The following is a 22,958-nucleotide window of genomic DNA, read 5'->3' as shown; positions in this document are numbered from 1 at the left end:
GAAATAAGGATTTTGGATATTTTAGCGTGAATATTTAGTATTTAATCTAGTGAAGTCACTGTTATAATCCTTTTTGTATTCCTACATCATATTACAAAAAAATTGGAAAACCTGGTTAGTTGTGCCGCTTGTAGCTATTGCTTAACATTGAAAAATGAAAATTTCAGTGTTACACTTCATAGGTAGGTGATTTTTTAAGCTGAATATCAGGTATTAATTATGAGTTTCTGAATTTCATGACATAAAAAAGTTATCCCATGACAATCCCATGACACTCCATGGGCGTGGGTGATGTTAAGTCATAGACCTGATAATAATACCATTAAGTATATAGCCAAGCAGTGTTAGGCGGTGAATTGCCCCTTTGATTATCAATTTGAACGAGCGTGAAAAAGCTTCTGACTTTACGTCAGTGTTTTCCTAATTTTTGTGATTGATCAGAATCAACTGACTATTGAAGTTAGTTTTTTTTTTAAACTTCATTGTCCTACGGCACTGTTGAAACGGAAATATAAGACGGCCATATTTCTCCACTATTCCGGTCAAATTGAAATGAGCAATTTGCTCCTTCCTGTTATTCTATATTCTAAAGTGGCAACGGCGTTGTGACATTAACGACATTTCATAAGTGCCAACCTTACTCCGTTCTAGTTGTGATGGGCTTTCTCTCTCACCCTGGGCGCTCCTTAGCTATTTTTTAGAGAGCCCGGGTAGACTTGAATGATCAGTGGAGAAGGGTAGCAGTGAAAACTAGGGTGGTAGCGTCTTCTTGGTCTCTGCTTTCTGACGGTTTTTAATCGTTCAAAAAGAGTACCTACCTCTTCTGACGAAAATCTAGTTCTTACTGATTTAGGGAACTGTCTCTCACTGGCAAAATAACTGGCAACAAAATAAATGTTTAGTCCTTTATTCCTACTGGATTAAATTATATACAGAAATGTACAAGCAATAATAAATGTTGATGTCAACCGTTGGCCTGGTCGGCGGGGGGCGGCTGATGAAATAGGGTCTCTCCAGGAAAATACGGTGGAAATAGACGGTAATGACGGTTAAGTTTTAAAATCCTGGCAAGTCACTCCCTCTGTCGGCGGCAATCGGTACGGTGGCTGGTCTCAGTCCAATTGCAGTGCACTCGGTTCTTCTCTCTCTTTCCCTCTGTGACCCTCAAAATGGCTGTCAGTAAGACAGCAGGTCGAAAGAAGCTGTCAACCTGTAACTTTATCGGTCGGAAGTCGGCAATATATCAACAAAATGAGCACCAAAAATACTGTAGGAACCCCAAGTCCTCCTGGGACCCAACAACAGTCGAACGGTCGCGGAAACCGGCACTACACAGCCTACAATAACTAGATCAAGTTTAAACGGTAGGTAGGTATTTTCAGCCAGTCCAACGGACTAAACAAAGCGGAAAATAGCGAAGATATCCCCTCAGGTATGCACTACGTAAGGAATAATAATGCTACAAGTGATTTCCCTTAAACTTTCAAACTTGTCGTATTTCTAACTGTCCTGCACGGTAAAATACCTTACAAAATTTTCTTGTCACCTAGATCTCAAATAATTCGCTCTCGAACGTCAGCGCCGGGCGTTGAAGAAGTACCCCTCTCCTCGGAAAACTTGCCCTACTGTGGGTAACTCATCTCTCCATTGGATGCACAATTGTTCGGTCAATCAGCCGGCTCGGAAAAGGACAGAAACAACCGAAAAAGAGGAAAAACGGAACAAGTTGAAAGACCGCTCTCGACTCAGAAAATGTACAGTTGAACGGAAAGAATTATAAAATATATGATTTCTGAAAACAAAAGATATATACGGTTTCCGCTACAAACATAGGCCTGGTCGGTGGAAAACAATGACATAATATCAATCGGTAAATCTTCCCTATGATAATATAACGGTTTTCTTCCAAAATATTTCGATTGTCAGGTCCTAATAGCTTTGTTTTGGTTCGCACTTGAGGCGGTTCCGAATCGGTTCAAAGTAGTGGAGCAGCAATGGTGTGGGAAGCTACACGCATGCTACGCGCGAGCTTACGCTGAATAAATAAATGTGCGACTGTTTTGAACCGTTCTGGAACCATCCTAAAAGCGAACCGAAACAGGCCTATTGTGAAAGTATCGGTGAAGAAATTTCCATTTGTCGCGGAGCAAAAATCTGCTTCGTCACATAGTTACAAAAACTTAAAAATTATTTCATGGCCAACCGACTGCTAAAATGAATGTGAATGGAGTATACCCACTCGTCTTTTTGTCTATCGAAATTTGTCTAACGCGACATTTGAGAATACCAGATTTTGATTTTATTCGACAATTTAGTGATGTGGCGTGCGAGAATGACCCAATAGACATTTGAGAATTGGGTCCCTGATAAGTTTCGTTTGACAATTTACCATTGAAACCTGATAAATGATGTCATTTATCCAACCAGAAAAAAATTTTTTTTTCAAATTCCAAATTATAATCTGTCTCCAAATTTTGTTTATAGAAAGTTGCCCCTTTCGTTTCTCTTCGACATTCTTTTGAAACAAGAATTATTATTCACGATATCCCACCCTTTCCTAAAAATTTCGGTGAACTGAGCGGTATCATTCATTTCCTTCGACTTCAAAGCAGAAATGGTTAAAAATGAAAAATGTTGTAGGCCAAAATTACTTTTTGGTTGAATACCGAAGGATAAAGAGATTCATGAGAAATTTTGAATGCTTGCAATATCTATAAAATTTTGAAATTTTGCATATCTTTTAGTTTGTAGATATTCCCAGTTCAAAAAAACAAAGGTTTTATCTAAATTTTTCAAATTAAGCCAGTTCTTTCAAATATTTTCAAAAGTATGATCTTTAGGATTAGAAATATTAGAGTAATCCGAGAAAGATCTAAACATCAACTTATTCCTGGAATGATTATTCATCAGTTATGACAGCTAAAACTTCGAAACCACAATTTTGTACAAAATCTATAATTTCTCTAGTGATCTGAGCCATTTCAGTTCCCTTTATGTTTTGCATCGGTAAGAATTTATAATTTCTTTTAAATTTTTGAACGAGGAACTAATCATAAATGACAAAACGGTTTTAGCCAATTGGTCAGAAGAATTGATAGCAGAACCTATTATATTTTTTGATCTATAATCTAATCGGAGATTGATATAAATTTGCTCTATTACCAGAACTACAACGCTATCTAAAGTGAATAAAGGGCGAGGTATATTAGATAGGTAACATTTATTCCCTCCTTCAGAATTCGCGGAAATTGAAGGCTTGATGAAATACTCTGTAAATATCGTTTGGATGGCAACACTGAAAAAAATCGCAATAACTGACAACATGAAGGGGATTGACAATATAAAATAAATTACGTTACTATGCTACATGATGCATATTTTGGTTTTTTACTGATGATTTGCCGCATTTGATCCTCTACTATTTCCAATTGTCTAAGTTTTTCAAAATTCCCATTCGCCGCCTCTTTTAGAAAGGTTTCTACTGAAACTAAAGATTTCTTCAGATTTTCTAAATCAACAACACCCCTATTTTCCGAGCTTACTGTATCAACATACTTATAACATGAAAGTAAATTCGAAAGCTGGGACCACCTTGAGAGTTTAAAATCAAAAGGTAGGATCCATTTCAAAACGTTATATGCCAACTTAATATTCTGAAAATTTTAACCTGAAGGGTTTCACTTATTTTAATTGAAGCATTTACTGTTACAGGTTCTTGAAAATTCAATAAGAAGAGGTATATTTTGTTGTCGAATATTTTCGTTTCTCAACCCGAGATATCCACATTTTTACCGAAATTGATTTTGAGGTCATCGAAATCTTTGATCAAATCAGAATTCAAAAAATTTTCAATCTCGTTATTACTTCGCTCAATAATTTCATTTCTTTTAAACTGGGGATTAGTTCTCTGAATGGGATTTTTTCTTGATAAATAAGACGGTAAATTTGGAAAGATTTTGGGAACTGCATTTTCTTTCAATTGTGGACATCTGACTGGTGACTGTTTTATAATTCCATGAGCTTGTAAGGTTTCTTTAAATTTCACGATATCGTTAACATCAAAATGAATTTCGCAAACCGCGCTGTATTTACCGGGAATAAATTTTTTCTTTGAATCGCTCCCATCTACGATTGTTTGAGTTCCTCATTTTTGGGAAACGAAAATACATAACACATAATGGTTTCCTGAGAATTTACAATTGCTCTTGCAGCCAGAAACAAAAAATTTATTAGGCATGATTAGAAATGGATCCTGCAAGCAGAAGCTTATTTAACGAGATTTTTAAAAACTTAATCACCAAACGGAAATTCAGTTCCCCTTTTGTCTTCGGCACACAATTAACTTCACCATCACTATTACACTATTTTTCACTATCACAACACTAAACACTAAAAATCAACCTAAAAACAACACGACGCGAATAGTACGGGAGGTGGCGTAACTTTTGAACTAGTGATCGATCCTCACACGAATTTTTCGGCATGAGTAGTTCTCTACTTGTACATATGAGGTCCGCGCGTCAGTCAGTCCAATAGCGGTGGGTGTGGGCGTGGAAGGCAGTGAAACTCGCCGGAAAAATCTCAAAAAAGAGTGATTGATCTCCACGTGAAACTGTTATAATGTAAATTATACAAAAAATATATTAGATTCATTCTCATTGAATGCAGTAATTCTGTTCAGTGAAGTAGCTTCGGGCCGTCTAAGTAATTCGGCCGTCTAAATGATTCGGGTGTCTAGTCATGAAACTGTAACACCAATCCATACCTGCCTTTCCAGTGTTCTTATTTTAATTGTGTTTCAAATTATTGGCAGTTGCGAAATCGTTATTTTTTATATGGTGGGTATTTTTATACCAAAATTTGGTATAATTATTTATGGACTAGCTCATTTTCTTGATCTGCATTAAAAACAGGCTTTTTACCTTGTTTTGATATAGTTATAGATTCTTTTTTCATCTGATCAAATAGAGTAGTTTTTGGAATGCAGTACTCATATTCTGCCTGACGAAAGGCAGGAGGTTACTCCTGGTTTTTCAATTTTTGAACAGCAATTCTAAGAGTTTCGAGTGAGTATTTTTGTTCAGTTTTTCCCATGTACTTTCGAGGCATCTGAAAAAAAAAAAAACAAAAAATATATAGTTTTCGTCTATTCACTGCATTTGGGGTAATTGCTGACGTCCATATTTACCCCTAGTGCCTTGTTCGCAATTACCCCAAATGGGATTTCTACAATAATAAAGCCAAAATTCGAGGTTGTTACAATATTTCGTCCAATATTTTGAGAACATCTCTTCTATTGAAACATAAGAATCGATAGAAATAATTCACTCTTTGACTTCACTTCTTCGATAGATACCACAAGCAAAAAAAAAATGCTTAAAATAAGATCATAAGTTACATTTTTTTTCGAAATTACTCACCTTGAAAACTATGAACGGTCAACAGAAGTGATTGCTTGCTGTGCACTGACGATGATTGACACTACATTACTTGATCATTATAATTAATCGCATGGAAAAGGATCAAGTAGATATCGACGTGTCCGGTTAGAAAGGATTTTTGCAAAGAAATCTAGTTCCTCAATTGATCTCCAGGTAGCCCCAAAGTGTTTTTTTGCAAGAAGTTCGTGAACATTTTTAAGCTTCAACATATTGACTTGTTTCAGACCACTTTTTATTATGACTGTTTCAATCATGTGAAGGGTTTTTCCTTTCTTAGTACACTTTTGAAGGTTTGCAGAAACGAACTGAATTGACGCTAGGAATTCAGATGATAATTCATCTGAACGTCACGACAGATATGTGCTGATTGGCCAGAACGGACATTGCCGGCTCTGATTCTAAGCGGGTCTTGGAGATTGCCGAAGTTTCAAAGTGTTTTTTTAGTGGAATATGGCCTTTCTTGACACACGCAAACCATATGTTCAGATATAGCGCGAAAAATTTAAAAATATTATGTATTTAACTCAATTTCGACCGAAAGTGGAGATTGCCGACTTTGATACCAGGGTCCTCAATTAACACTTAACTTATTGGACATATTTCTACCCTTGAAATGGCAAAACAGGTTTGTAGAATCTAGTTCTTCGGTCTTAGTAGTGAAATTTCGGCAGTCTAAACAACTGTGTTTTTTCAAACATTTTCTCAGCAGATATCCACTGATATACTGCTCTACATTCTTAGTCGTAAGGTCATTTTTTCTGAAATCTGCGTTTGTTATCTGGAATTCGATCAGGACAATTGTTAACATCCAGCAATTTAAAGAAATTGATTACTCACCAGGCACTTTTGCAACATGCTCAAAATAAATGAAAAAAAATTTGAATCTATTTTGTAGCTACATATAATTTCAATTAAATTAAGTGGAGACATGGCTAACATAGATTAAATAGCACAGCTAGAGGCCCTACAAAATTTGGAGACGGCTGAAATATTAGCTAGAAGGCCTAGAAGAAGGTTCATAACTAGAAGGGACCCTTTCGAATGTATGTCGGAAGATCTCTTCATTAAAGTGTTTCGGTTGTCAAAAATGGTTAGTAGAAATTTAATAGACATGTTGGGTCCATTCTTGAAAGCACCTTCCAGAAATTCCGCACTGACTAAGGAGCTTAAGGTTTCAATCGTTGGTTTACAAAATCAAGTCTGCAATATTGAATGTTCAATTTTTTCAGGTCTTGGTTGCTCTTAATTTTTATGCAAGCGGAAGTTACCAGACTTCAGTTGGGCAAAATTTGCGAGTTGCGAGTCGTTGTGTGAAGGAAGTGACGCTCTTAATGAACGCCCCATTTTTAATCAGTGGGTTACATTTCCACAAACTATACATGAATTGCGAAATATTCGACATGAGTTAGTACTCTCTTGCTTGCTGAGTATTAGTTTCACTCCTTCCTATACGGATTACGAAAATATGATACCGAACATAGGGAATTTCATGAGAAAGAAGGGGAAAGAAAAAATGCTCAGAGCGAGAAAACTTTATTAGGTGATAAATTATAGAATGTTCATTATATTATATACAGATTACGGAACCCAGTCCAGTTCAGTTGAATATTGAATAATCAGCGGTAATAACATTAGGCTATAGTATTTCTTTTGCCCTTTTTTTTCTCATGATACTGATGGCATTCCCCATGTTCGGAAATCTGCATATTTGCACTAATTAATATAGATTCCATCATTCAAGATCCCTCGCCAGATACACCAGAATTCCAATACAACAAGGCTTTCAAAAAAGCCAGATGTACTATTGAAAGGTGCAATGGTTTACTGAAAATGCGTTTTAGATGTTTGTTGAAGCATAGGGTTTTACATTATGCACCAAATGTTCGTGCAAAAATAATAAATGCCTGTGTAGTTTTACACAATATTTGTTTGGAAAACAACATTCCAAATCCGGATGGTTTGGATTATGAAAATGAAGATTTAGGAATTTATAGACCTATGCAACATATAGAAAATTTTACTAGTGGTAATAACACACAAAATGCTGAACTTATTACAGGAAGGAATGTACAAAGGAACATTATCAGAAATTATTTCAATTGAATTTGAATATAAAAGTTTTATATTGAATAAATTCTCATCAAATTTTATGATTATTTTACTCTGTATGCTGAAATATTATTTCATATGTTTCAGAACAAAAACAAATAATTAAAAAATAAAACGTATATTAACCAAAATCTGTAGACAACAATTAAGGAACTCAAAGACTGAATATGTAACAAAAAATCAAGAATCTATAAAATTTAAATTCCTTCATTGAAATCAAAACGATGAACATTTGAAGTCGTACTCATTGATTGAGCTATGCTCTCTAATGCTGAAGCAATTCTCTTTCCAACTTCTGCATTCTCCCAAGTTTTTTTTCATAATATTCTTTTTTTATTGCAACTTTTTCTTCTGCAATTTTGCTCAACCTGTCAGACGCCTTCTGAGAATTCTCTAAGCGCTGTGTTGCCATACTCCTTTTTCTTTTCAAACCTTTTCTCTGTCTATTCTAATCACTTACATTTCTTGAAGGAATTTGGATTCCTTCAGGTTGTTCTGTATTCTCAATTTTATTTAATGAACTTTCGGCTGTTATCACTTCAGCATAATTGTTGTCTTCTTCTAACTGAAAACACATTATAATTCAGAAAATGGAAATATCACATCTTCTGATGTTCTGAAATTGAACTCACAAAAACCACTTCAGATTCTGCAATAGTTTCATCCCCTTCTAGAGCAGTTCTCTCTAATATGTGAAGGAGGCTTTCATCTTCTTCTGTAAGTTTTATATCGCTTGGTGGCCCTCCTCCAGTAGACTTCATATATTTTTTCAAATCGCTATTCTTCCTCTTTACACTTTTTTTGAGATCCTGCCAAGTCTAGATGAAATCAAGACAGGGATGAGCACAGACTTATGAGATAATTTTGCACTTATATAATTCTAGTTTTTCAATATCAGACAATAAAGCATCTGTATGAGTTTCAGCAGAGGATAGTGAAACAGGGTACCATACAATCAGGCATATGAGACAAGAGCTTAGGAAAAAACCTCTGTAAAAACTCTACCTCCCCGTGAGTAGTGTAGTGATGTCAAATTTGATTACAGAATAAGCTTTTAATAGATGGGTGATAGGTATCTTTTCCATTGACATAAAATTTCTTTATACTCATCTCTCCATCTCGAAATAATATCTGAAAAAAAAGAAGCAGAACAATACAAAGTAGGAGTGAATAATATGTATAGAGTATGATACAAGAGCTCAGGGAAAAAAACTAAAAAAACCCTGTATCCATGTGAGAGGTGTTGTGATGTTAAATTTGTTTACAGAATAACTCTTTCGTAACAAAACGACATCTTTCCTTTGAAAATTCTTCTGCTCGTATATCCATCTCGCAATTATATCTGGAAACAAAAAAAAGACGAGAAAACGGGAAAAAAAGAAGTGAATAATAAAGCTTTCATCAAACTACATAATCTGAAAACTTGTTGCTGACTTAAGAAGAAATAATTATTAGTACTTGCCCTTCGCCAATGAATCCAGTCCTTTTTCGCTCCCGGAATTGCGTTCAACCTCTCTTCAATATTCTTCCATTGATTTTGCGAATCTTTGTAAGTGAAAAGAGGATGAAATTTTCCTTTTCTCAAATCTTCAGAGGCCTCCATTATATCAATGAGGAGCTTCTTCTGCTCCTAAGAGATATTTCCTCCTCTTTGAATTCTTTTACTTTCGTAATTATCCATTATTTATTCGCAAATTTGAAATTATGCACAAATTCAAAGATTATTTTTGACACAAAATAACCACAAAATTGGAAATTGATTGCCACAAAACATTCTACCAACATAATTTACATCTTTTTTATTGGCGCATTCGTTAAAGCACAGGACACTATCATCGACAAACTCCATTCCGTCAATCATCTAGGAAAAACTATTCCATTGGATTCGAGAATAGGTGTCACGTCAAATTATGGTTTCCTATGGGAACTGAAAGCATGGGATCATGTTCCTATAGGATCTAATTCCTACACATTCGAGAATCGGGACCCTGGTCAGAAAGATATTCAAATCTTATACATCACAAAATAAATGTTATTTTTGCATTAAATGGTTGTTTAAAATTACCAATTCCTGATTATAGACCAGCAACTTAAGAAAGCTAAAAATACTGACTGAAAAAAAAAATTCTTTCAAATTGTGTACATGAATTCAAAATGTTTTATTATTGATATATATATATGCCGGTTCAGAACGTCTTCCGACGTTGTCCGACGCCCTGCCTCCATCTTCTTCTATCTTCCCAGTCCAGTTCTTGCAAGTTTCTTGTGCTCATAGCTTTAACGACGCCCTGTTTCCAACTGGTCTTTGGTCTTCCTCTCTTCCTACGTTCTGCGGGCTGCCAGTTCATTACTTGCTTTGGGAGTCTCGTTTCTGACATACGTTGTATGTGGCCGTACCATATCAGCTGTCTTTTCTCGATGTCATCCATTAGGGTTCCTTCAATACCCATCATTTCTTTAACGGTCTCATTTCTGATTCTTTCCCTCCTTGATATCCTGAGCGATCTTCTCATTGCGTCCATTTCAACTGCTTCCAATTTTCTCTTATATTTTTCAGTTAGTCTCCAATTCTCTGACCCATACAATAGACTGCTTTTCACTAAGGTTTCATAAATGTTGAACTTTCTTCTTTTAGTTATATTTTTATTCCATAATATGCCGTTGAGACAGGATATTGCCTTTTTTGCTGTGGTTATTCTTCTCTCTATTTCATGATTGTCCGTTCCGGTCGAGTCAAAAATAACTCCCAGATAGTTGTAGTTCTGGCAGTGTGTTATTATTTTTCCATCATTCATCGTGAGATCACTTGCTTCTCCGCCGACACACAGATACTTGGTTTTTTGAATGTTGACCTTCAAACCCCAAACCTCGTACTCTTCAATTAGTTTGCGTACCATATATTCCATATCTTCCTTATCATTGGATATTATTGCCTGATCATCGGCAAACTGCAGGGTATAGAGGGTTGTGTTGTTAAGTTCTATTCCCATGCCATGAACTTTTCTTTTCCATTGTTTCAAGGCCGCTGCCACATATACTTTGAACAATGTCTGTGATATACAACAACCCTGCCTCAAACCTTTAGTGACAGTGAATTCATCAGTAACATATCTTCCTATTTTTATGCACGATTTTATACCATTGTATAGATTCTGTAGAGCTGTAATCAGAGTGTGGTTGATGTTTGTGCTTTTCAGTACTTCCCAAAGTTTTTCTGTTGGAATTGTATCGTAGGCTTGGTGTAAATCTACGAATGTAATGTGTACTTCTCTGTTAGTTCCTGTTTTCTTCTCAATAATCTGCTTGAGGCAGAATATATTATCATTACATGTTCTTCCTGCACGAAATCCACTTTGCTCTTCTTCCTCCTCATCCTTAAATTCTTCCTCTATTAGATCTCGTAATACTTTTCCGTACAGTCTACTGAATGTGCTAGTTACTGATAGTCCTCTGTAGTTTTCGCATCGTTTTCTATCACCTTTCTTATATATGGATGTTATATAGGCCGATTTCCATTGCTCAGGTACAGGATGTCCATTAATGCATAAGTTGAATATATATGTTATCATTCTGAATAACTTCTCTGTTCCATTCTTAAGGAGTTCAGTGTATATGCCTTCAGGTCCACAAGCTCTCCCATTTTTCAAACCTTTGATGGCCTTTTTGACCATATCCTCCGTGATTTCAATCGTTTCACCCTGTATAGATATTTCTTCAGGGGTTGATCTGCTCAAATATTCCTGTCTGTCCTCGGTCAGCAACCTTTTATAGTGATTTACCCAAGCTTCAGTCTTTATTACCTGCAGAGGGGCTTTTTCTTTATGTGATGTTCGAACCGACTTTAAAAATCTCCAAGCTTCCGCATTTTTCCGTCCTCCAATGTAAGCATTGACATCATTACATTTTTTATCCCAAAGCTGATTTTTTTCTTTTTGTATTAATTTTCTTGCCTCACGTTTTATTATCCTGTACTGTTCGAGATCATTAGGGTTTTTTGTTGTTAACCATTTCAGATATAAGTCTTTCTTTAGTTTTACTAAATCGGCAATTTTTTCATTCCACCATAATTTATTGCTTTCATATTGTTTTCTTGTTCCTAGCGATTCTTGAGCAGCTTCGTGTATACTTGAAATGATATTATCATAGGTTTCGCGGAATGTTCGTTCTTGAATGTCTGTTACTAGCTTACTATTTAGTCGTTGTTGGTATAATAACACTGTGCTGTCGTGCATAAAGCTATCGAGATTATATTCGGTATGTGACAGTTTATGTAAGCCAATAAATTCATCATCTCTACTCCTTACCTGACGCCTTGCTGGAAAAAATACTTTGGCCCGTACTAAAAAATGATCTGATCCGCCACCAAAAGCTCCCCTTAGTACTCTGACGTCATTCATCTGTATGTTTGAATTTTGTTTGATGATAAAGTAATCGATTATCGACTTAAGATTACGTGTAGGTTGTTCCCAGGTGTACCGATGTATATGTTTATGTTGAAAAAAGCCGTTGGTAATTTTCATGTTGTTAGTTTCACATAATTGTATGAGTCTATGTCCATTATCGTTCATTTGATCTTCTCCGAATGGGCCTACAATATCACTGTTGAATACTCGTCCTGTTCGGCTGTTGAAATCACCCATCATAATAATTTCTCTTGAATTCCCAATTTTGTTGATAACTTCATTGAGGATCTCGAAAAATGAATCCTTGTTAGCGATAGATTCATCATCGGAAGGAGCGTATACCGCAATCAGGGTAAGATCGTGTTGATGAATCCTGATGTTTACCGTCAATATATTCTCATTGATCATTTCGTAGTTGGTTACTTTGTTCTTAAGTGTTGCCTTTAATAGAACGGATACTCCTCTCTTGGCTCGTTCTTCTTTCGGTACACCGCTGTAAATATGAAGGTATTTACCAATTCGTTCTGTACCACTGCCTTTTTTCTTTGTCTCAGTGAGAGTAACCACATCTATTCCAAGTTTTTCCACTTCTGATACAACCATGTCGATTTTGTGTTTTACTCCCTGTACGTTCCATGTTCCCATATTCATTATCCTTTTTTTCTGCTTTTGTCGTTTACCAGTGAATCCGTCCATGTTTCCGAGGCGATGTTTAGGCTTTTTAGCAAGTTGAGTTTTTCACATATAGCAGGGAGCTAGCCTGCTGCTACAACCCTCCTCCTTTATCCGGGCTTGGGACCGGCAACAGTACCATCGAGTTACTCAATCCACCCGACGATACTGCAGGCGGAGTTGTTGTTTTATTATTGATGCCTGAAATAAATCATTTTAGTGAATTTGTGTCGAATTCTGACGGATACTTCATTTTTTGTCTTATTGATGTGATGGACTCTGATTGTGAAATATATTTTCAAAATTAATTTAACCGACCGTAACAAGTGATTTTGCAGTGGATCTTGGTCCTTAAAATGGTCTGATAATTCTGATATACTACTGAAAATATTACCCAGGTTCAACCTTCCAAGAACTTATATGGTGAATGAGGCAAAATTAAATCGAGAAATATTATCAAAAATTCTGATAACACATTCGTGTGCTAAACAAATTTTCACAACATCTCCTGAAGGTTTGCATAAACCTCCCCTATTCTTGTTTTCCAAAAGGGAAAACAAAGATACATCACAAAGGGTTTGATTTGAGACCTTTGTTATTGATAACCAATTCGCTTAACAGGGTTGAAGGTCAGGTTGTTGGAATAAAAACCACTTCTCAGACCATTGCCGACATGTTTCGATAACTAAAATCTTCTTCAGGGCTCTAAAATGATTACAAGATTTTTCAATTAATAACACTTATAAATAAAATGTGTTGGAACATACAATGGGACAATACATCAGTACAACAAATGAATAAAAATCACATTAATGGGATTTTTATTCATTATCACATTAATGGGATTTTTATTCATTTGTTGTACTGATGTATTGTCCCATTGTATGTTCCAACACATTTTATTTATAAGTGTTATTAATTGAAAAATCTTGTAATCATTTTAGAGCCCTGAAGAAGATTTTAGAATAAAATCGAAACATGTCGGCAATGGTCTGAGAAGTGGTTTTTATTCCAACAACCTGACCTTCAACCCTGTTAAGCGAATTGGTTATACATCACAAAGTAGTGATTGGGTACAGATCTCACAATTTAGGGACTTTTCTTATTTTTCTGACAATAAATCCAGCAATATATCCAACAACATCATACAAATATTTAGAACTTTGAATGTGGTGTAGAATACTGAGACGATGCGAATCATTTTCTTCAGGTGAATTTAAAATATCAATATCGTTAAGGGAATCAACTTATTGATATCGGCTTCCAATGCTGGAGCTTACATGTAGTATGCTAGTTTGGTCCTGTGCTAAAAAGTTAGCCTCAGTAGATGATTTTATTTCTGAGTGTATTAGTAAACGTTTGTATGCTCCTTCAAATTGTCTGGCAGTTGGATTATTGTTAAATCACCCGCGAGCACGAATGGCAGAAAAAAATATTTCCAAATGGTCTTGCCTTAATTTATAAGTGAAAAGAAATTGGACTTCCCCTGTCAGAATTAAATCATCTATTAAATTATCTGCACTCATTAAAGGTGTTATTTAGCCAAGAAATCCAGTTTTTCCATAAGACTGAACAATTGAATTACCATTCTTATCTCATAAACTGCTTACAAAATCAATTGATTCCCTTATGAAATTTTTTATGAATAAATGATTTTCTAATGTCACATGCCTTCTTTAGATCACTTTCCCTAAGAAGTTTCGGGAATTCAAAACATCGAATATATTATTCTTAATACGGCAAAATTTTGCGGTTGATTCAGAATTAAAGAATTGAGAAAGATTCAGCACTTGTCCTAAGTAGCCGATGGCATCGGCTACACTATTGCTGAACACTTCTACCGCTAATTTGACATTCATTTTTTCCTTCTCCTAATTTAAATGACGAGAGCGAATTTTTGTGGCTGCATGAAGCCCAGCTTCGTCTTGCAGCTTCACCAAGTGAGTGAAATATTGCCATTTGATCAAATTATTTTCCTTATCATACAAATATTGCCAATCACCCAATGTATTTCTAATTAATTTGATCATATGGCAAGGATCTAATATAATTTTTTCGCCAGTTGGCGGATGCAAAAAATGTAGTTTGAAGTTGGGCCAAGTTATATCAGCTCCCAAAATACTGCACATGGAAATATTAGATGGGGAACCATCAAATGTCAGGGATACCAATTTTGTTCCAGTATTTCCTAATTGTAATAAACACCCCTTAAGAAGTGTAGCTTTTTCCTTAGCTGTTAAAGAGTCAAGAAAGTAGGCAACGGGGACCTTCCATCTTGCATTTAAACCTACTGCCATAAAAACGAGAGCATTTTTAGCCCTGGGCAAATTGTCAGTTTCATATAAATTGATGCCATACTTAATGCAACCTAGATGCCTTTTTCCATCCCACTCAATGTATTCTTTGATGGCCATCTCGTCCGTGACCAGTCCGATTTTGAGTGACATGCCTTTTTCTTCTTCCGTTTTGGCTTTTATAGTGATAGCTCGAATGGCTTCCACTTTATAGCCAGGACTACCATCAATGGCTCCGTACCATTTCTTCAAAGTGCGCGGAAGAGGTAAGCATTTTTTCCCAAAAAGATTCCTCACATAATTATATGCAGAAGAGGAATATGATAAGTAATATATGTTTTATTTGCATAAATGGTGCAATCTATAAATTCGGTGGAAAAATTATTTAATGCGAGGTGCAACTCATCCATAAAGTTTTCCGTTTCTGATTTTATTTCAAGAAAATCTCGAATTAGCTTGAATTAGTTATTAAAATACAACGCAAACCGATCACCTGGATATGTCAGCCTCTTTTCCCACCCATTATGATATGATATTCCATATATTTGATGAGCAAATTATTTCCCGACTCTTCATTGGAACATAAGCATTCTGTGCATTTTCTGCAGTTCACAGAATTTCGAATTTTTCTCAAAATGAAGCCACTAACATAATTATTCGACAACTGTACCAACTCCAATTCCAGAGCTTGGTAGGATTAAACCCCTTGATAATTGGATCTCATATTGAAAGGGCTAGGTACTTCTTCTACTCCACTATATAATTTTGGCTGAGCTGGTTTTTCATGTCCCCAAATAGAAAATACAATTGGCCAGTCTCACAGCTGAAACCGGGTTTATTGCATATAAAAATGCTCAAGTTGATGATCATTGTCCTAAAGGTTTGGGAAAATGGAGTAGGAGAAGGGTTTTTAGCAAAAATTCCTTGACTCCTGCATGCTGTTAGATCAAAAAATACGATAAGGATCAAATAAAAACCAAATTTTTCTTGTCACTTATATCAGAATATTGACAGTACAAAAAAGTAGGTACCGACCACGTATAGAACCTACTTAGCAAAAAGCAAACAAAATAAAAGTAATTTAAAATAAGTAATATTAAAACCAAATTTTTATATAAGTATATCTACTATTAGTATAATATTGACAAATGAAGCTGAAAACACAAAAAACAAAACAAAGCAAAGTGCAATCAAAACATTTTTTTTTGGACTTTCGAATTCGCAAAAGTTCTAACAATATTAGCAATATCTAGTGTTCGGGCAATCTCATTTTCAATAGAAATAATCGACAAAGCAGATAACCTTTGTTGGTGGCCCATGGTCCTTCTGAAATAATTTTTGATTATTTTCAATTTCGAAAAAGATATTTCAGAGGTGACAACTGAAACAGGTATTGTGAGAAATATGTTACATGCCGTTAAAACTACAAAAAAAGAGTTTTGAACCAAAATAAATTCAGACAATTCCAAAATAGAATCAACTATCAACTGCACTCAATTCACTCCGAAAACAATTTCCAAAAGAAATTAATTAGGATGAAATAGTATCTGAAATATCATCTGGATATTTAGGATACAGAATCTGGCACATTTCATATAATTCCTTGTCAGAAATAAATGGATTACGTAAAGTATCTGGGCATATTGCACGAAAATTTGAATAATCATCGTTAAGTGTAGAACTTCTGTTTTTTATCTGGGCTATAATTATATCTATTCTTCTATAAAATACGTTTATTCTAAAGCAATCTTGATTTGTTCGGATCTGATGATGGTTATTGGGGCAGATTTGAACAGCATGAGTGGGGCACATTTGAACACAATTCTACAAGGTGCCCCACTAAAATAGTTCCGAATGAAATCCACTGTCAGATTTTTTCGTTATTGAGAAATTATGTAGAATACATGTTGATTTCACTACAAGAATGCTTGTATCAACTTTTGTCTCCATTGGTCTAAAGAAAACAAGCCATTTTTGAACTATTATGATATTCCAGAGGCGTTTTCTACCACTCTTCTTGCCCTACAATGTCCAGAGTATTGTAACACCTACAATGTCTGCGATTAATTTTTTTTTACGATTATCTACTTTACTTTCTTTGCAAGGGAAAGGCCTTAGCAAATATGGTTTTAATGCAAATGCTTCGTCTCCCTGTAATTTCGGATATCATTCTCTATAATATTAAGAAGTTCATCGAAACATTCTATTGTCATTCTAAAATATACGTAGAATAGTTTCTGATCCTCTCTTAATAGTGGCATTAATGTACGGAATTTCCCATATTGTTGTCTTTCTTGATAGGTTTCGTGAACCCATTTCCTCGATTTTCTACGATAAAATACGTGATATATTAAACCTATGTATAGAGAAGCTTTCTACTGTGAACTATCCTCCTCTACTGCAAGCAAAAATAGTGCTTCTTCTTCTTCATCTGATGAAGTACCTATACGTTTTTCGATTATAATTTTCATATACCGTTACGTTCTTCGGCAAGAGCACCTATCGTTAAGGTAGATGTTTGTCGAATGATGCGATGCGATTATATTCGATTTGGTATGAGGGGTACTCCGAAATCCACAACGCGAATTTCCGTCACGAATTCAGTGCGGTTTTTCGCGTTGGTTTGTGGGAGCCTTTAATCTAGGTGAAACTGGTGTAATGACCGTAGTGCAGGCTCCTAATGTACCTAATTGCTAAAAGAGGAGTAAAGCAGGTGAGACAATCTGTTTCTGGTGAGCGTGCAACTCTGGTAACAATGGTAGGCATGACACTTTTATGAACGGTTCACCACCTGGAATCATTGGTTTAGTGAATAGTCCAAGCAGTGGCAGGATGATAGCAAAGGAGCTCTGCACAATGCAAAAGATACTAAATGGTGGAACAACAACACTAAATAGCTTTAGTGCTAGCTACGCTAGCGCGTAGCTGACAAAAAACTACTATTTGAAATATGGCAGAATACTGGTTCCGACGAAGACAAAGAAAATTACAAAAAAGCGAAAAAATCTGCTAGGAAAATAGTGGCAGGTGGAAAAGAGAAAGCTGATTCCGATTTTTACCAGAAGCCAGAAATGGCCACTGGAAACGACATATATAGAGTGGCAAAACGTAAATATAATAAAGCAAGGAGTTTAAAACTACGAAATATATTAAAAACAGAGAGGGCACATTGCTAACGATTGACAAGGATATCTGTGATAGATGGTATGAGCACTACAAAGACTTATTAAACGAGGAGTTTCCCAGGCAATAAGAAGAATCGCAACCAGAAACGAAAGGACCCTTAAATGAGATAACACCGTCAGAGGTGAGAGAAGCAATCTCTGAAATGGAAAATCATAAAGCAACAGGTCCAGACGATATACCAGCTGAGCTGTGAAAATTGCTAGGACAGGATGGGGAAGTATGGCTCTCGTTTTGCTATTTAATGAAATTATGGCCGAGGTGTTGAATTAGATTCGATAATGACAAAATATAAATCAAGTAGGAAGTTTGGTCAGCTTTCAGAAAAAGATCATGTTTGCTTTTTGACATCTGTCAATAAAAAAAAATATAAAAATAAATGTTGTCTGTTTATTCAAACAGAGTTATGAACTTGTGAATCTCTTTTATTAAATACAGAGTGAAGCAAATATTAAAATATAACAGGTTATGGGCCCAGAAGCACCAGTGATTGAAATATAATAAGTGGACAATCTCAAATTTCGTAAAAAGAAAGTGAAGAAGTGCGCAGTATCATATGATAATTTGAAAAAAAAAAACCAGTGGGCAGTAAAACAAGTAAAACTATGGCTTTCAATGACGATTCTAATGAAATATCAAATATCACAAAACTCAAGGATTCATCGACGTTTTCAATGTGGGAATTTGAAATTAACATTCTGTTTGAAGCAAAGAACATAAAAGATATCGTAGATGGATTAGAAGAAAAACCAAATGACTCAGAAAAACTGAAGAAATGGAAGGTTAGAGATGCTCAAGCCAAAAACTACATCTTGAAAACAGTCGACAAGAGTGTGAAGACTCATCTTTTCACTTGTGATTCTTCTAAAAGTATGTTCGAAAATCTTAGCAAGATATACAAAAGAAACACCAATCAAGAGAAGTGTAGTCTTCTACAAGATTTCCATACTTTCAAATTCGAGAAGAACAAAAATGTAGCTAGTAATATAAGTAGTTTGCTTACTATTTTTCCCAAACTAAAAAGTATGAATGAGGAAATCAAAGATATCATGTTGATAGCAAAAATAATGTCAGTGTTACCTGAAGAATATAGACATTTCAGTAGTGCTTGGGATTCTGTAGCTGATTCAGAGAAAACTTTAGAAAATCTTCAAGCACGTCTTAGTGCTGAAGAAGAGGAATTGAAAGAAGGAAACAAAGAAAATGTGGCTTTCAAGGCTTTCATGAACAATTCAAGAAGTAACATTGTTGCAGAAAAATTCCAAGGAAAATGTTTCAAATCTAATAAAATAGGACATATGGCTAATAAATGCCGAATGTTGAAATGCAGAATTTGCAGAAAACTAATCATGAAGAAAAAGACTGCCACTTCAGAGATGAAAAACTTAAACAAAGTAAAACATTCAAATGTAATATTTGCAGAAAAGACAATCATGAAGAAAAAGACTGTTTCAAAAATAAAAAAAATGAGAAAGTCAGTTTTCTTGCAGAAGTGTTGACTGTAACCAAAGAAGATACTCCAGAAGAATCATTATATACAAACGAGGACAAAGATGATATATTCATTGTTGATAGTGGATGTACAAATCATATGGTTAATGATCAATTTATGCTCACCAATATTAAAAAGGAGAAAAACATGGTAAAAAGTGCCAAGAAGGGGGCATGCATGAATACAGTTGCTGTTGGTGAATATCAATCCAGTAAAATTGAATTGAAAAATGTGTCTGTGGTGCCAGAATTAAGTAAAAACTTGATGTCAGTTGATGCCATAACTAACAATGGTGCAGAAGTATGTTTCTCGGAGTATACAGTGAAAATACTCAAGAACGATGTCGTGGTCCTGGAAGGATGGAAAAATTAAAATGGATTATATGAAGTGTGTCTCAGTAAATGTCGAGAAGCTCTCCTGACTCAGTCTGACATAACAATGGAATGGCATAAGAAGTTAGGACATATTAGTTTTGACAACCTTAAAAAAATCTCCAAAATATGTGATGACGTTCCTGAACTCAACAATATAAAAGAAGTGTGTGAAATATGTATGACCTCTCGCCAAAATAGACTACCATTTCGAGAAATAAGGGAAAGAGCTACAAGACCGTTACAGATGATACAGATTTGTGTGGCCCGATCGATCCTTCTACTCATGATGATAAACATTATTTTATGACAGTTGTGGATGACTTTACTCATTTTACTTCAGTATGTTTACTGAAGTATAAAAATGAAGCAGAAAGCTATTTGAAGGAGTATATTAATAGAGCAGAAACACATTTCAATCTAAAAGTGTCAAAAATAAGGTGTGATAATGGTGGTGAATTCAAAAGTAACGACCTGAAGGAGTGGACAAGACGGAAAGGAATCATGATAAACTTTACCATTCCTCATACTCCACAATTAAATGGAACGTGTGAAAGAATGCATCAGACAATCATGAACAAAGCGAGGGCTCTGTTGTTTGACTCAAAACTAGATAAAGAGATGTGGGGAGAAGCAGTGTACACAGCAACATATCTTATAAACCGTAGTCCAACAACTACAACAAATTTTCTTCCTTCTAAAAAATGGTATGGAAAGAAACCTTATATGTCGAGACTCAGAATTTTTGGTAATATTGCCTATGCAAAAGTACTAGGACCTCTAAAGGAATTGAACCAAAGAAGTAAGAAATACGTTTTTGTTGGATATGCCGACAATGGTTATCGATTGTGGGATCCAGCAACGAGAAGAATATCTATTCACAGGGATGTGGTAATTACTACAGGAACTCCTATTCAAGAAGAAGACAATGATGAAATATTTGTGAGAATAAATGAAGAAAATTTTCAAGAAGATGAAAATCAGAATCAAGATACTGTAAGTCAAGAAGAAGAACTAGTTGAAGATAATCAAGATGAAGATAATCAAGATGAAGATTATCATTATCATGAAACAGTTAAAGATCATCAGGATGAAGATAACCATTATGATGAGGCGAATGAACATTACGACCAAAATGAATGTAATAGCAGACTGAGAGACAGAATAAACATAAAGAAACCCACAAAATATGATGACTATTTGATGGAAACAGATGATGAAGAAAGTTTTTTAACATATCAGGAGTGTATCAATGATGAAAATATAAGTGGTTGCAAGCAATAAATGATGAAAAAAAACGCTTGAGGAGAATAACACATGGAATTTTGTTGATGAAAATCAAGCAGAAGGTAAAGAAATTTCAACCAGTAGATGGATTTTCAAAGTCAAAGATGATGGAAGATATAAAGCAAGATTAGTTGTCAGAGGATGTCAACAAAAATCAAAATTGGATTTCAAAGACATTTTCAGTCCTGTGGTGGAAAGTAGTTCGCTAAGATTGTTATTAGCAATTGCAGCTCAAAATAATCTTCAAATTCAGACATTCGATGTGAGAACTGCATTTCTAAATGGAAAAATTGACAATGAACTTTATATGAAAGTTCCAGAAGGATATGATATGCCAGGAAAAGTGTGTTTACTTAATAAAGCACTTTATGGATTGAAACAAGCTCCATTACAGTGGAACAAAAGGTTAACTTCTTTCCTAAAAAATGAAGGAATGATTCAGTTGAAATCTGATCAGTGCTTATTCAAGAAGAAAAATAATAACCTATATTTGGCAAAACAAAATTTTATGTTCGACTGAATCATAAACACTTTATTTATGAATTCGGTTAGTGTCCATAATTGACTACTTTATTGGACACCACTTTATTGGACACCACTTTATTGGACTCAACTGCCACTATCATTCTGTCAAATAAATTTACTAGATGCAAATAACACTTTATTCAAGGAAGAAAAATTGAACTTTGACTTTGAAACAAAATTATGAATAACTTTTTTAAGCATTAGTGTGGTAGTGAATATTAAAAACACATTTTTTGTTATTTGTTAAAAATGCATGCCTGAGGAAGTCGAGCTCGAAGTGGAAGCACACTTTTCGATCTGCAATACTCTTGATGCTATCATTAACTACTTCCTGGCCCAATATTCTGGTGGTAACACTTATTTTAGTACTCTCCGATTCATCTATGTAGTAGTAGCGAAGAACTTTTGTGAGCTTTCAATTCACTATTGAATAAGCCAGAATACTGCATTCTGTTGATTTCACAATTTCCTTCGTTTTACACGACTTGTTATAGGCTGCGTACATATTTTTATAAGCACTTTTAAAATTAATGGGTAAGAGAGATTCTTTGTCGTTTACGGCTAAATTTTCTACGCTTTCTTCTCCAGCACTATCCATTTTTTGGATTATTGTGACGTTTGTCACAAAATTGAGGAAGTAAACAACTGTGTTTACTAAGGTTGCTAAGGTCGCTGGTTACTAAGGTAAGATAATCAAAAGCACACTTAATGTTTTTCAGTGATAAGCCATTTCAGAAAATAAAATTTCTGCATTGCAGTCGAACATAAAGCTTTGTATGCAACTTGTACATAATTAGGCCTTATGGACTCGCCCAAGTTATTGGCCTCGCTCGCTTTGCTCGCTCTGCCATAAACTTTTGGACTCGTCCATAAAGACCTAATTTATGTACTTGTTACATAAATAGCTATTATAAAAAAATTGAGTCAAGAATTCAAAATAGTTATAACAGATTTTAAAAATTATTTGGGCATGGAAATAAAGAAGAATGAAGATGAAATACAACTATGTCAAGCTGAATATGCTAAGAAAATTTTGAACAAATTCCGAATGGATAAAGCGAAACCAATGAAAACCCCTCTCGTTGTTCATGACATGCAGAAGATGAAGGTTCTTGTGAAAATTAATTTCAATACAATGAAGCAATAGGGAGTTTGCTGTATTTGACATGTAAAACAAGACC

This window comes from Coccinella septempunctata, chromosome 2 (assembly GCF_907165205.1).
Source record: "Coccinella septempunctata chromosome 2, icCocSept1.1, whole genome shotgun sequence".
Lineage (NCBI taxonomy): Eukaryota > Metazoa > Arthropoda > Insecta > Coleoptera > Coccinellidae > Coccinella > Coccinella septempunctata.
Note: the sequence above shows the minus strand (reverse complement) of the source record.